Source organism: Solanum lycopersicum, chromosome 6, assembly GCF_036512215.1.
Source record: "Solanum lycopersicum chromosome 6, SLM_r2.1".
Taxonomy (NCBI): domain Eukaryota; kingdom Viridiplantae; phylum Streptophyta; class Magnoliopsida; order Solanales; family Solanaceae; genus Solanum; species Solanum lycopersicum.
In genome coordinates this window covers 37,745,174-37,760,889 of record NC_090805.1, presented here as the reverse complement: position 1 = coordinate 37,760,889, position 15,716 = coordinate 37,745,174, and positions in this window count along the sequence as shown.

Genomic DNA, 15,716 nt, shown 5'->3' with positions numbered 1-15,716 from the left:
ATAATGTGCCTCGTTAAAACCTTACTAGGAAAAACCCTTTGGAAAAAATTCTAGTGAAGGAAAAAGAGTACACATATATTTTGATACGCACCATTTGTTGCCTCATTAAAAACCTTGCCAGGAAAATCCAGTGGGAAAAAACCTCGATCAAGGGAAAAAGAGTGCAACGCGTATTGTACTCCCCCTGATTAAAACATCACTTAATTTCTTGTGATGATGTCTCCAATCTTCGTACATTGTGGTTGGTATATTCTTTTTTTTAAAGAAAAACCACACATTTCTTGAATATGGTGTGTCATTTATCTCAACCATACACACTTTTGACTTGCTTCATGGAGGACTTTTATTTCTGCAGAGCAACATTTGCTTCATTGATCCCCATGATATTATTGTGTCTCCACATGCAAACACATAGCGTGATTGAGATAGAACTTTATGTAGATCAGATAAATATTCTGCATCTGCTTAACCAATCAATTTTGTCTTGGATTCCTCGGAATAGAATAAGCCCATAACGATGGTCCTTCGAGGATATTCAATCATGTGTTCAACACCATTTCAATGTCCTTTTATCGGGGAGAAACTGAATCTTGCCAGTAAATTTACTGCAAAACAAATATCTAGTCAAATATTGTTAGTAAGATGCACTAGTGCCCTGATTGTACCAAGATAGAGTTTCATCACCAAGAAACTCATCATCCTTCTTTTGAGATCAAACTGAATCATCATTTATGTCAAGTGATCTCATAATCATTGGGGTACTCAATGAATGCGATTTATCCATATAAAATTGCATCAAAACTTTTCAGTGTATGTGCACTGTTAGACAAATATTTCATTTGTCAAATTATCAATCTGTAGGTCAAGACAAAATTTTGTCTTACCAAGACCATTTCATAAAAATACAAGGACTATTAGGGTCATTCTTTTGTACCCTTTTTTCTTCCTTGACTATTTCAATCCATATAAGGATTCTTGAAGCTTTATTGGAAAAGTTTCTTTCAAACTCTTATATGCTTCAGACACCTCGATTGTTTCAAGGATTTTCATATAACCTTCATTGTCTAGCTAGACATTACAATATTCATTGCATTCAAGTTTTCATATTTCGCCAGATCAAAACAAACCTCATTGCATCCACCAAAAGAGAAAACATCTCCAATAATGTCAGGATTTTTGTGAAAAATCTTTATGCCCAAGGCACAAACCGTATTTGATATATTACGGTTATACTATCGCATAATTATTTATTTGTACCCCACTGACATTATACCTTGATTTATGTACTACCAGTCCAAAATGTCACTTTTCTAAGTGAAACAAAATATACTTGAATTATGCATTTTACTTGGCCAACCATTTATCTGTCCACACTATATGACAGATTTAAATTCAAGATCCTCGTCACAATTTATATCATTGAGCGCTACCTCATATCAAAGATACCGTCGATGGTTATTTGATATCGATTCCAACAAGACATAACTTATCGGGATGTCTTCATTTTTCATTATTTCAGGTACCTGAACCTTTTTCAAGATTTTATGAAGTGTTATGTCAATGTGCTCTTTTATAGCACTTGCCTCATTATCATGACCACATTGATCATTTGCTCCTTCCTTCTTCAAGGAATTTCATATTTGGAATCGATTGGTCAATTACGCTTCCGGCGTATTATAAACTCTGTCCTTCAAGGACTTCACACTGGAGCATTTGCAGCTGAATTATATCATAGGGTCAATGCATTCATCTGGCAACTGATTTGCAATATTATGTAACTGAATTATCCCTTGAACTTTAAGTTCACATATTTATTTAACGAGGATTTAGATAATTCATAATTAACCTCACACATAATTTTCAGCTGTCAATCATTTCTCCCCCGAATGTTAGAAAATCTAACATTCATTCCAACCTTATTTGGAAGTTCATCTTTGTGCGTGGTGGAGCAATTAAAATCATAACCGCACATTCAACATTTTAGATGAAAATTATATGGTTCCTGACCCTGAACCAATTTTAATGGGGAAACCTTGTTGGTTTGATGCATACATGTGTTGCTACATGTTAAATAAAATTATCTCATACCAAATCTTATTTAGGAGTTTTGTTCTCATAACCATGATTTAGCTATAATTTGAGGCATATAATTTCTGCTAAATCAACCAGCATTATTAATATAATTTCATAGTTTGGAACTGTGCTCTTAACTTTAACAATTCGAGCAAACAACCTTACAAAAACCAATTTGTAAGTTGACAATAAAAGCATGTGATCATCGCATAGATGCATCTATCATATAGTTGCAGATGATCCACATGGAAGGTGAATGAGCCCATATTCACCTTTGTATATGTTTCAAAATCTTCAGGGGATTACAATCCCAACCTTAGCTGGTACAATGAAAACAAGTAATACAAGAGAATTCTTGAAGAATCTTTTATTTCTTCATCATATAAGCCACATAAATTCTCAATTACGTTTGCATCACATTTAAATCAGAATGGTCAACTGATCATGCCAACTGATCTTTATTTCAGTATACTTATAGTTTACTTTTGCATGTGATTCCATCAGCATGCAAATGTTTGTGTGCAACAAACACGAGGAAAAAATGGGTAATATTTATAACCCTCTTCGATTGTAGTAATTTATAGATATTAAATCTTCTCGTAATTTATAGTCTCAATATTTCTTTTCAATTCATCCGAAACTTAAAAAGTTTCTTTTGAGACTTACTACAATCCAATATTATTCCTTTGATAATAGCACCACTCGTTAGAGCTTGCAATTTAATTTTGTGTACTATCACATATTCCATGACACCATTCCTATGGTGAGCATCTCCTTCAAGGAGGAAATTATATTATCATTGTCATGGTCAAACTCATTAAGAGCAAGACATGTTTCTTGCTGTACTTTTGTTGTACCAATGGTACACAACCAATGACAAATTTGTATTGTCACACAATAATGACTACAACCCTTATAGACAAGAACTATTTCTTTCTTTTGCCCTTTCGGTAGTTCACAATAAACATACCATAGTGACGTATAAACATACAATACCATTAACTATTTCTGGCAAATAAAATTTATTTCCTCTCAAACCTCCCGTAGAGGTGAATTTTGGTGTATATATCATTTCTTTTTCTCAAACCTCCCATAGAGGTGAGTTGTGGCATATATCCAACCCATAATGATTTTATCACATTTTGACTCATTCTCTTATAGAATGGTCGAGCATTCAAGATACTCATCACAAGTCACATTCTCTTCAAGGAATGGACTAATCATTCATATGTACTTCATAAATTTGCATTATAAGTACATTGTCATGATTTTTAAAATTCATCATATTTTCATGACACACCTCAACATCACTTTGAAAGATCAAGTGTATCATCACTTTATCTTCTTGTCTTTTGATGGAGGATTTATAAAGTTGTCAAATTGGGTCGACAACATTCACAAGTCCAATGACCTTTCATACCATTTTATAATAAAAATTGCCTTCACATTTTGAAGGACTTTTTGGAGAACCCATAGTGTTCTTCCTTTTATAATTACCACAATGATGACTATTATAATTCCGTCATTTCATGCCCCTTTTCATATCGTTAAATATTTGTCATCTTTCAGACTAACTATTTACTGCTACAACATTCATACGATAGAATAGAGCAAGTGAACGTGCGATTCCAAAATTATCATATGTTGTTACCACATTTTTTTTTAAGGAGCAAATTCAATAGGACGGATTTCAAGACTTTTCATCAAAGTTTTAGTCATCATTATATCATCACTATGGTGCATTGACTCAAACTCAATGTCTTATCCATATAAGGCATGTTACGCCATAATTCTATGGGACTTGAACCCAATCACAGTGCATCAAAACTCAAATTGATGTCTTACCCTTTTGGTGCGATAGAACTTGAATCTATCGTCTTATCCTCAAATATTTTTCATTATGGTGCATCCGGACTTAAACCTGATGTCTTACCCTTTTGGTGCGATGAAATTTGAATCCATCGTCTTACCCTAACCAACGGTATAATAGACCGAAGTACAACATGACTCACCCTTTGAGTCTTTCAAAATAATCAAAATAACATTCAAACTCATGCTATTAAAATTTTACACTTCTTCAATTTAAGAAGTTTTGTATAGCATGTCAAATTCAACCAATAGTAGTATATGTCTTCGGTTCCTGATAATTGTTAGTGACTGAATATTATTTTATTCTAAATCATAAAATATTTTAGAAAATACATACCTTAATTTATGCATATAATACCTTGATTCTCATAACGAGATAAACCAAAACATGAGTTAAAGAAAAACTAAAACTCAATCTTAATTGGCTAGAGACTCGTGCTGCTAACGTGTTATAAAATCAAGCTCATAAGAGATATAATCATAAAGAGAAGAAGACAAGAAATGTAGATAGAAGAAGAGGAATTTTCTTCTTATTCAAGTGTATTCAAGTCTCATATGTATATATTACAATAGTGAATAAACAACCCTATTTATAGAGTGAGAAATCACTCCAAAGGTCACCATATTAAGTATCATAATAAATAGATACATTCTTATCCAAAAAGGTTCATGTAACCTAGTGAATATGAATGGTTGTTCATGTACCAACCTTATGGACTATCCACTCATTCAATGAATTTATAACATAATAGTAATTTTTATATAAACTTTAAATATCTAATTTTTTTATCTAAAATATCAAATTAATATAATTTAATTTAATTTATTTTTAAAAATTAATCAAATAAATTTTTGAAAAGTATAACAGGATATATAGAAAGTGAATGGAGATTGTAATGAATTTGATTACAAAAGCAACAAAAGAAGAAAGTGATAGTCAAATAAAGTTCACAATGAGATGAAAGATCCTCTTCTTCTTTTTTCTTGTTTGAAAGCTCTATATGATTTCTTTTATTACCCAGCAAAACCCTTTATTCTTAATAGAGCTTTATTGGCCAAATTGTGACCTTTTGCACTTTTTAATATTCTTTTCTTAAAAAAATAAAATCCACAGAAGATATTTATTAAACATACCCCACTTCTTTTAAGAGGGTCGCCTTAAATATTTCGCTTTTTAAATTTTCAACCCCTGCCCTATATTACATGATAATGTCATATCTCTTTGCTATGCAACAATCACAATTAAACTAATAATTCATCTGTTTCTTTTTATGTGTTATCATTTGAATAAATAATTGAATTATAATATTTATTATTTTATAAAATTAATGTATAAATGAGTATGTTAATTTTTTTTTATGAGTTATTAGTTTTAAAAATATACGTTCGATCAATTTAAAAAAACTAAGTAAATGATTAATATTCATTTATTAATTTAATTGATTAAAATAAATTAATTCATATTCATTGATTGAAAACTTGAGTTTCAAAAAAATTAAGTAAGGATAGAACAATAAATTAGTTTTGTTAATATATGTGAAATCCAAAATAATGACATGTAAATAGGAACAGAGGAAGTATTTCTCTGTACATATTTTGGATATTAAAAAATTGAATTATAATCGCTAATCAAATATATGGGTATATGTGATTAGAATCTAAATTGAGCGTCTGAAAAGCTTCTCTAACATAAATTGTTTAGATCAATTCCTAGCTAACTTTAACTGTCTGAAAATGAAAATAATATCTGGAAAAAAAAAATATATTGTCCTCAGAGAGACGAAGACTCACCAAAACACTGTTGCTAGGTGGTTAGAGGTAGAAATAACCACAATATGAATATCAAATGTTAGAACCTATATCATCAAACAAAATAAGAAAAAAGTACACAATTAGTACTGATTATGTTACACAATGCATGATAATCCTAATAAATTAACATGATGAATATGTAAAACATATGTTGATGCAATGACCAAGTAAATATCATACAAATGAGTTATACTCAAACTGAAATACAAAAGTATAATATTAGACAATAATAAAAGATCTGATCGTAAGAGATACTAAAATCGACGTAAATCATATGAGCTACTATATTAAATTCAGTATACTAGTCCACACCAAAAAAATGATTGGTGTCCAATACTTGCCAATATAAGGAACTCGAGCTGAGCTAATATGGATTGACTAGAGTCAATAAAGACAATTTGATATTAAATTTATATAAAAATATAATTTTTAAAAATTTATTTACTTTTGATTTTTTCTTTAGAACTTTAAATTAAATAACAATTTTTTAAATATTACTAAGTATTACTAAAATATGAAATACAAAGAAGGGAAAAAGAATAAATATATCTTCGAATTATCGTAAATGAAGTGCAGATATCCTCCATCATACTTTTAAGATATTAGTGTCCATGACATTCAAGAACTAGAACATATATATTCTCCTCACTCTAACGAAAGACTAAGTAGAGACACATAGTATAATCTCATTCGTCAATTTAATATCTAATAATTGTAGATCGATGGATAAGATTAACAATTACTTTTCGTAGATAGTTGTCTAGATATTTTGTGTTTGATTCTTCATGTGCCTAAGGGCCCTTTATTCTGGATTGAGATGACCTTTTGCACTTTATAATGAGAAGATATTTTACTTATTTATGTCAAAAAGCGTGGCTTAAAATCCTTCACATATTTCCTACTCTTGTCTTATTCCACTGCCTTTTAACATATTATTATGACTATAAATAGCACAACAATATAATCATAACTATCATCCCAACACTAGACATTAAAATTCTTTTAATTTTTCATATATCAATGGAAGACACCTCTAACTTCAATCGCCATCGTCAAACCATAACCAAATCAAACTCTCGTAAGATAAATAATAATCGCCATCGCGTTCGTGACAACTCTACCGTGGATTTTAACATGGAGGAAGGTGATTCTTCTGAGATGTGGAACAATTTTTCCAACAATTTTAGGCAAGTGCAGTCTGTGTTGGATCGAAATAGATTGTTGATTCAACAAGTTAACGAGAATCATCAATCGAGAACACACGATAGCATGGTGCAGAACGTGAGCTTAATTCAAGAACTCAATGGAAACATATCAAAGGTTTCGTCTATATATTCTGATTTCAACACTGACTTCACAAACATGATTCATCAACGGAAGAATGATGTTTGAGATTGACTATCAATCTGCAGTGCTTCTACGTATAATAAACTTTTCAAGTATATTATTATCAATTAAGCTGCAAGTTGTAATTTTACAACATGATATGATGTTTCTTTTCTATCTCCAAATTTCATATGAAATCAAATATATTATGTTGGCAATTTAATTAAGACTAAAGTATATAATTGTTGTATTTTAATTCCTTTTTTTATTACTAAAGTTAACGTCGTCTATCACTAAGATAAGTCAGCTTCAATCCAATGAAACAAAAGAAATGCGGAAAGAGAAACAAGAACAAGATAAAAGCAAAAAACTTCTTCATTCTATAATACCCCAAAAATCTGTCAGTCTCGTGTACAAGCCACTAATATATAAAGTACAGAAGTGACAAATAATTATAAGTTTAAGTGTCTTTGATTCTAGGATGAAAAAAGCATAAAAATAAGGAACAAGAGGTTCCATCGAGATGCCAAACAACTACCCTCTCAACAGTCCTTCGACAAGTCTAAAAAATATGAGCAAAAAAAAAAAAAGCAATCACATAGTACCTAACTCAGAACCTACACAAGTGTAGAAGCAAGGGGTGAATACCAACCAACATGGTACTCAACAAGTAACCAACTAAACAAGTAAAACTAGTAAGAAATCAATTACTCCTTTCATTCCAATTGAATCTCCTCAAACTATAACCTACATAGAAATCAACCCAACCTAATAGTTTCACAGTACACAGTTCAGAAGGATTTACCACATAGTTCAATAGTCACAATTCAACAACCAAAACATATAAAATATGTTCAACAAGTAGATCAAACACAAGTATCAAATACATCAATCATAATAGTCAATATCAGTAGGAACTATTTCTCTTCTATTGTATATCATATCACTAAGCAAAATCCTTTTCCTTGGACTTCATATCATATCACTAGCCAGAACCATTTTCCTTTGAGTTTATGTCACATTAGTTACTTCCCAAAACCACTTTTCTTCATAATATTATTACTAGGCAAAATCATTTTCCTTCGATTTTATATCACGTTACTAGCTGGAATCATTATCCATCAATTTATATCAGATGTCTCATCATTATGTACACAAAAAATGCAAATAAGCCACTTCAAGCAATTCAAGTCCACAATAATTTCATCAAACAACCAACGGCCTAAGGTTCAGAATAGGACTACTTACAAAGCATTATGATCAACATGTTGCCGTTTCATTAATTCCTTTTGTATTTTATCCAAGTTAATAAAGTGGGACATTGAGTCCATCACCTCATTTCCATTACTCTCCAATACACACAATGAAGGTAAATACACGATTTCACTAAATTTATAAGATTTAGAATATCACTTACCTTAATTCAATCAAATAGTCAATTCAGGACTTGAGTCTTTCCATTCTGAACGATGTCCATAGCCACACAAAAAAACATTTTTAATAACTTTAGCCTTTCAAACCCTAAACTTAAAAAATTCACAAATTTTTACTTAAATTTTGAAACCAACTTTTAAAACTCAAGGAAAAATAACTGGGGATCAATATCGTAAGAGACAAAATGATAATTTTATGAATATTTCCAAAAATGACTAATTGGGTTATAAAATGACTTCAAACACTACAAATGACAATAATATTAAATATATATTATTTACTTTTGCATTGATTAAATTAAACAGTGAATATACATTACTTGATTATTTCATTTAGTGTTTAGTTATGTAACTAATACTTGTAAGTCGTACTTATAGCTTGTTTGGCCAAATTTATATCTTTCTAAAGATGTTTTTTTAAAGTGAGGTGTTTGGCCAAACTTTTGAGAGAAAATAAGTATTTTTGAGAATAATAAAAGTTGTTTTTCAGAAGCTAAATTTTTTTTCCTTTAAAAGTGCTTTCACTAATAGAAAATCACTATTTTCCATTGAAATTACCCAATGAAAACTTTATGGATATGTTTAAAAAGCCACCAATTATTTAGAATCGACATAATTACTAGGATAACAATTACTAGCCTAGTAATTGCACTAATCTTTCGTGGATTCTTTGTTTTTCCTTTAGATTTCTTGTTTTTTTTCCTTTTTATTGGATAATTTGGAGGAAAGACATTTCAATTCTCTGCTGGTTTTGATATTGATTTTCTCAAAATTAATCAGACGTTGCTATAAGTCTTGGCAGATTTTCTTATTATGTTATTTCTTTGTTATATCCTAATGCAATTACGTTATATTGGTCATTGGAACAGATGGATATGACAAACAAAGATGAAGATGATGCAATAATTGGAGCTGAAGCTATATCTGTTTTAGCTTTCAGAGTTGCAAATAATGTAGCCTACAAAAATCAAAGTAGCATTTCTAGAGAACCTTATACGAATAAAGATCAAGAAAGAGAATTTTACATGAATAGTATTTTGAATGGAAGTGATGTCCATTGTATAGGACAAATAAGGATGAGCAAGCATGTGTTTTATGAACTATGCAATGCTCTTAGAAGAAATAATTTGTTGAGTTCAAGCAAAAACATGTCTATTCAAGAACAAGTATTAATATTTTTAGAGATCGATGGTTTTAATGAACGATTTCGCATGATTGGATCACAATTCTATAAGTCAATCGAATCTATTCATCGGTGCTTTGACACGGTACTTCAAGCAGTTTTGAAGCTCTACACTATCCTTATAAAACCACCAAATGGTAATATATAACCTAAGATATCCTTATAACCAGATGGTACTATTCAACTGGAGATAAGGAACAACTATCGATATTATCCATGATTTGCTGTAAGTGACATACTAAAATTTTAAAATTTAAATCATTTTATGAAAAATAGTACATATTATTAACTTAGTTGTATATAGAATTGTGTAGGAACAATAGATGGCACACATGTGCTTGCATCCGTTCCTATTGAACAACAAAGTAGATTTTGTGGTCAAAAAGGCACAACAACTCAAAATGTATTGGCTGCCATCAACTTTAATTTGAAGTTCACGTACGTACTAGATGGTTGGGGAAAATCTGCTCATGACTCTCACATATTAAATGATGCATTAAAGAGACCAAATGGGTTTCAAATCCTTCAAGCTATCTTATTCAATCTAAAATAGTTTACGAAAAAATAAGGTGGACAATGTACATTTATTAACTATATCATGACTTTATAGATAAATTTTATCTTGGAGATGCGGGATATGGACTCCGTAAGTACGCTATCACTTATAAGAGTATAATGATCGTCCATCCTAAAATGAAAAGGAATTATTCAATCTTCGACATGCATCATTGAGATCCTCAGTTGTGTTGGGATATTGCTCATGTTCCAGCCAAAGGCCCATGGCCTAATCCTACTTGGAAAAGGATTGAAATTATTTTCATTATTTGGTTTCCAATTCTATTAGGAAAAGAATTGAAATTGTAATCCTATTTGTAGTTGGTTTTGACTTTGTAAGGAAAAACACAACTCTATAAATTGAGGATGGTCTTGAGAGAATAATTTAATTGCTCATTGATATTGTCTATGAAAGACATTAGAACATAGGAGAGGTTTTTGAGAGATCTTTCAACAAGAGAAAAGAGAGAAGGAAAAGGGTTCTTTTGCTGCAGTCTTTTTCTCTGACCATTGGATAAGGCTGAAATTTGGACTGAGTAATCCTGACATCTTGGTGCTTTATTTGAATGGTGGAGATCGAATTATGAGGTGGCAAAGATCATGTCTTAGGTCCCGATTAGAAGCTGGGTTTTGGTGGTGTTTCTTTCTATTTATCTTTTGTTGGTGTAGCTATTGTTTGTTCTCTTTTGGCACTTGTTGTGTAACCATTAGAAGAATATTTCTAACCATCTTATTGGTATAGTGAAGTAATTCGAATCTTGTTGATCCCCAGGTGGTTACCTTCGGTTTGAAGGATTTTTCTTGTTAAACTTGATGTTCTTTATTGTTAGATTTTTGGTTTCATGTTTTCATCACAACAACTGGTATCAGAGCTAAGGTTTTTCTATATGGAGAGGAATATGAGAAATATGGTATGTCTAAACAGAATAAACTACGACATATGAAAAAGAAAAATGAAAGATCTATCGCTCGTGAAAAAGATGCATCTTTCGGTTTTTTCTGCTCATAAACCCGTGAATGTGACCGATGAAAATTGGAAATTTGAGCACCAACAACTATGTGAATATATAAGACAATAGGTCGAAGATAATGTTCGCAACCATATTGTGAATGAGACACATTCTAGAACATTGTGAGAAAAGTTGGAGACGCTTTACGCTTGAAAAATTGGCAATAACAAGTTGTTCTTGTTAAAGCAAGTGATGACCTTTAAATACAAGGAGGACATTCCTATTCTTTATCATATACATGATTTTCAGGGTATTCTTGATTAGCTATCAGGAATGGATGTTAATTTTTATGATGAAATACAAGGACTTTGGCTTCTTAATACTCTGCCGAATTCTCGGGAAACTCTTCGTGATTCTTTAACAAATTCTGCCATTGGTGGAAAGGTGACTATGGAATATGCAAAGAGTGGTGTGTTGAATGAATGACGGTTATAAGAAAATCTCAAGACACATCTTCACGTTAAGATATTCTATAAACAGAAGATCGACGGAGACATAAGACAAGAGATCCGAGGAGTAAAGGTAAAAGCAGAAGTAAGTCAAAATTCAAAAATTATATGTTATCATTGTGGAAATAAAGAACATATTAAAAGATTTTGCAAACAATTGAAGCAAGATCTTAAAGGAGGGAAAAAGGAAGAAAACAATGAAAATAATATTGTTGTTGTTGTCCAAGATGATCTTCTCTTCGTTTCTGATAAAGGTGTAATCAATTTTGTATCTCAAAATAAAGTTGGATAGTAGATTCTGGAGCCACATCATATGTCACACCAAGAAAAGACTTCTTTTCATCTTATACTTCTGTTAACTCTGAGGTGTTAAAGATGGGTAATGCTGGTGGGGTTAAGGTGTTTGTGTTGGCACTGTTTGTTTGAAAATCAATACTGGTTCAACTTTGGTCCTTCAAAATGTCAAGCATGCTCCAGACATTCCGATAAATTTGATCTTTGTAGGACAACTAGATAATGATGGCTATCATAATGACTTGTGCAATGGCCAATGGAATCTCACCATAGGCTCATTAATTTTAGCTCGAGGAAGAAAACATTCAAATTTATACGTGACACAAGGATCGATTCTTGGTGACTCTATAAATTTGGTGAAGAGCGAGACTTCATCAGAATTGTGGCACAAGAGGCTTAGTCATATGAACAAAAGGGGGATCACCTATTTGTCTAAGAAGAATTTGCTTGCTGGTACGAAACAAGCAAAGGTGAAAAAATGTGTTCATTGCTTAGCAGGGAAACATAAAAGAGTTTCTTTTCACAGCGATCCTCCTTCAAGAAAGTCTGAGCTATTGGAGCTAGTACACTCAGATTTGTGTGGTGCTTTTAAAGTGAAGTCAAAAGGTGGTGCACTTTACTTCGCTACTTTCATTGATGATCGTTCTCGCAAGATTTGGGTATATCCTTTAAAATCCAAAGGTCAAGTACTTGATGTGTTTAAACAGTTTCAAGCTTTATTTGAGAGATAAATGGGAAATAAATTAAAATGTATTCGCAGTGATAATAGTGGTGAGTATATTGGTCTCTTTGATAATTATTGCAAATCGCAAGGAATTCGTCATCAAAAGACTCCTCCAAAGACTCCTCAATTAAATGGTTTGGCAGAAAGGATGAACAAAACTTTAGTTGAGAGAGTTAGATGTGTGCTTTCAGAGGCTAAACTTCCAAATTCTTTTTGGGCTGAAGAACTTAACACTGTTGCTTATGTTATCAATTTGTCTCCTGTTGTGGCTTTGGATGGTGATGTTCCAAACAGAGTTTGGTTTGACAAGGATATTTCTTATGATCATTTGAAAGTGTTTGGGTGTAAAGCTTGTGTGCATGTTCAAGAAGATGAGAGGTCGAAATGGGATGTTAAAACTAAGCAACACATCTTCATTGGTTATGGTCAAGATGAGTTTGGATATCGCTTTTATGATCCAATTGATAAGAAACTCATTAGAAGTCGTGATGTTGTGTTCTTTGAAGATCAAACTAATGAAGATATTGACGAGACTGAGAAACTAGATTCTCATATCGATGAAAGCTTAGTTGATGTTGATCCAATTCCTATTATCGATACATCTTCTACACATGAGGGAACCCAAGGTAATGATCCAGATAATGATTAGAGTGTAGAACATATAAATGTTCCTACTTATGATGTTGTGGTTGATAATCAACCAACTTATGGTGAGATAACTACTTCGAATGATCCAGAAACCTCTTGTAGTATATCTACTAGAGAGAAGTGAAGCTCAACACGTTGTTTTCATGATGAGTATATTCTATTGACTAACATGGGAGAACCTGAAGGTTATGATGAAGTCATGTTAGATACTAATAGAGATAAGTGGAAAGAACTCATCGTAGACAATCATGAGTTTTGTAGAAGTGTGGCAGGAAGGAAGCCAGTCAAAAGTTACTTCACTTAAAGTCTATTTGGCCCCTTGGATGGAGGAGGAGTTTATTGGGATATTTCCCATGTTCCAGCCAAAGGCCCATGGCCTAATCCTACTTGAAAAGGGATTGAAATTATTCTCTTTATTTGGTTTCTAATTCTATTAGGAAAAGGATTGAAATTGTAATCCTATTTGTAGTTGATTTTGGTTTTGTAAGGAAAATCACAACTCTATAAATAAAGGATGGTCTTGAGAGAATAATTTAATTGATCATTGATATTGTCTTTAAAAGACATTAGAACATAAGAGAAGTTTTTTAGAGAGCTTTCAACAAGAGAAAAGATAGAAGGAAAAGGATTATTTTGCTGCAATTTTTTTCTACGACCAGCAACGTTCAGATCATATTTCCCGATTAACTAACCATTAGATCGGGCTGAAATTTGGACTGAGTGTTTTTGACATCTTGGTGGTTGATTTGAACGGCGGAGTTTAGATTCGGAGGTTAGATGGATCCTGTTTTAGGTCCCTAACAGAAGTTGGGTTTGGGTGGTGTTTATATCTATTTATATTTTGTTGGTGTAGCTATTGTTTGTTCTCTTTTGGCACTTTTTGTGTAGCCATTATAAGAATATTGTTAACCATCTTATTGGTATAGTGAATCAATTAGGATCTTGTCGATCCCGTTGTGGTTACCTTCAGTTTGAAGGGGTTTTCCACGTTAAACTTGATCTTCTTTATTGTTAAATTTTCGATTTCATATTTTCGTGACAACATTAGAAAGCTCTCAATGTTCCCTTTTATTGCCTAAAACTCTTTTGGAAATCTTAGTTTCCTCTTATATTAAATATGGAAACATTTATAGACTCTTAGGGAATACTTAGTTGTCTTATAACTTTTGAAAAATGAACTCCCGTTTTTACTCTTTACTTAGCTTGAAACTTGAGTCTTAAATAAACTCTTAGTTCCCTTATATTTCTTTGAAGGAAGAACTTCAACTATTTACTCTTTACTTAACTTGAAACTTGATAACTAAAACAAATTTAAAACTTTATTAAAGACCCTTGAGAACTCTTAGACTTTACCTTAACTTGCTTCATGGGGATTCCCCAATAGATTCTATAGATTCGGATTTGGATGCCCCTGCGCATAAACATATGGATAAGGATGCTTAACTTATAGACTGACTCCTAACTTCTTTGATTTTGACCTTAACTTTCCTTGAATTGGATTATGTATTCAAGGTTAATGATCTCATATTTATGAATGATTTCATGATGTTTAAATGTACCTTAGGGTGTTGGAATCAACTAAGAAACATAGGTACATCACTTAGGAACTAGTACAAAAAGATGAGGAAAGAATGGGGTGAACTAGCGCCCTTGGCGCTCTGAGAGGCGTGGGGCGCCAGGCCTCAAACTTAAGAGGACAAGTTGGGGAATTATGGATGGCGCTGGCCCCTGGGATCTAAGGAAAGAGATTGTCCTATGGGGCTATGGGAGGCGCGGTGCCAAGTCCCTACGCAAAGGCGTTCTCGACTTTTCTCATCATTTTTCATCTATAAACCCTCTAAACATTCATGGTTTTTCCCCAAACGCTTATGATCATTAGTAACCTCAATACCGATCAGATTTGACTCGAAAAAACCCCCGAGAAACATGAATTAAATCAACACTAGGCATGCAATAACTCAACAAATTAGAATTCAACGGTGTTATACTAGAACTTCACTTTTTATTGTTGAAACTACTTAAAATCTCTGAATTTAAATAATTTGGTGTGTGGGTTAACTAAACCAACGCAAAAAGATCTCACATACCTTGATAGGAATCACCCCGACGGAATCCACTCACAAACCTTGTCGTTTTTGGCGAATTCTTGACTTTTCTCCCTTTCCTTCTTCTTTACTCTCTTCTCTAAGCCTTAAGCATGATTTTTTATTTTCCAAAATTGAATTGCACTTAGTTTTTACCCTAATAAACCCTTAAAACAAAATTGAAAAATAATTGGTGAAAAGACTAGTTTGCCCTCCTTAAATCCACATTGAGACTTTCCTTAATTCAACAACCGAA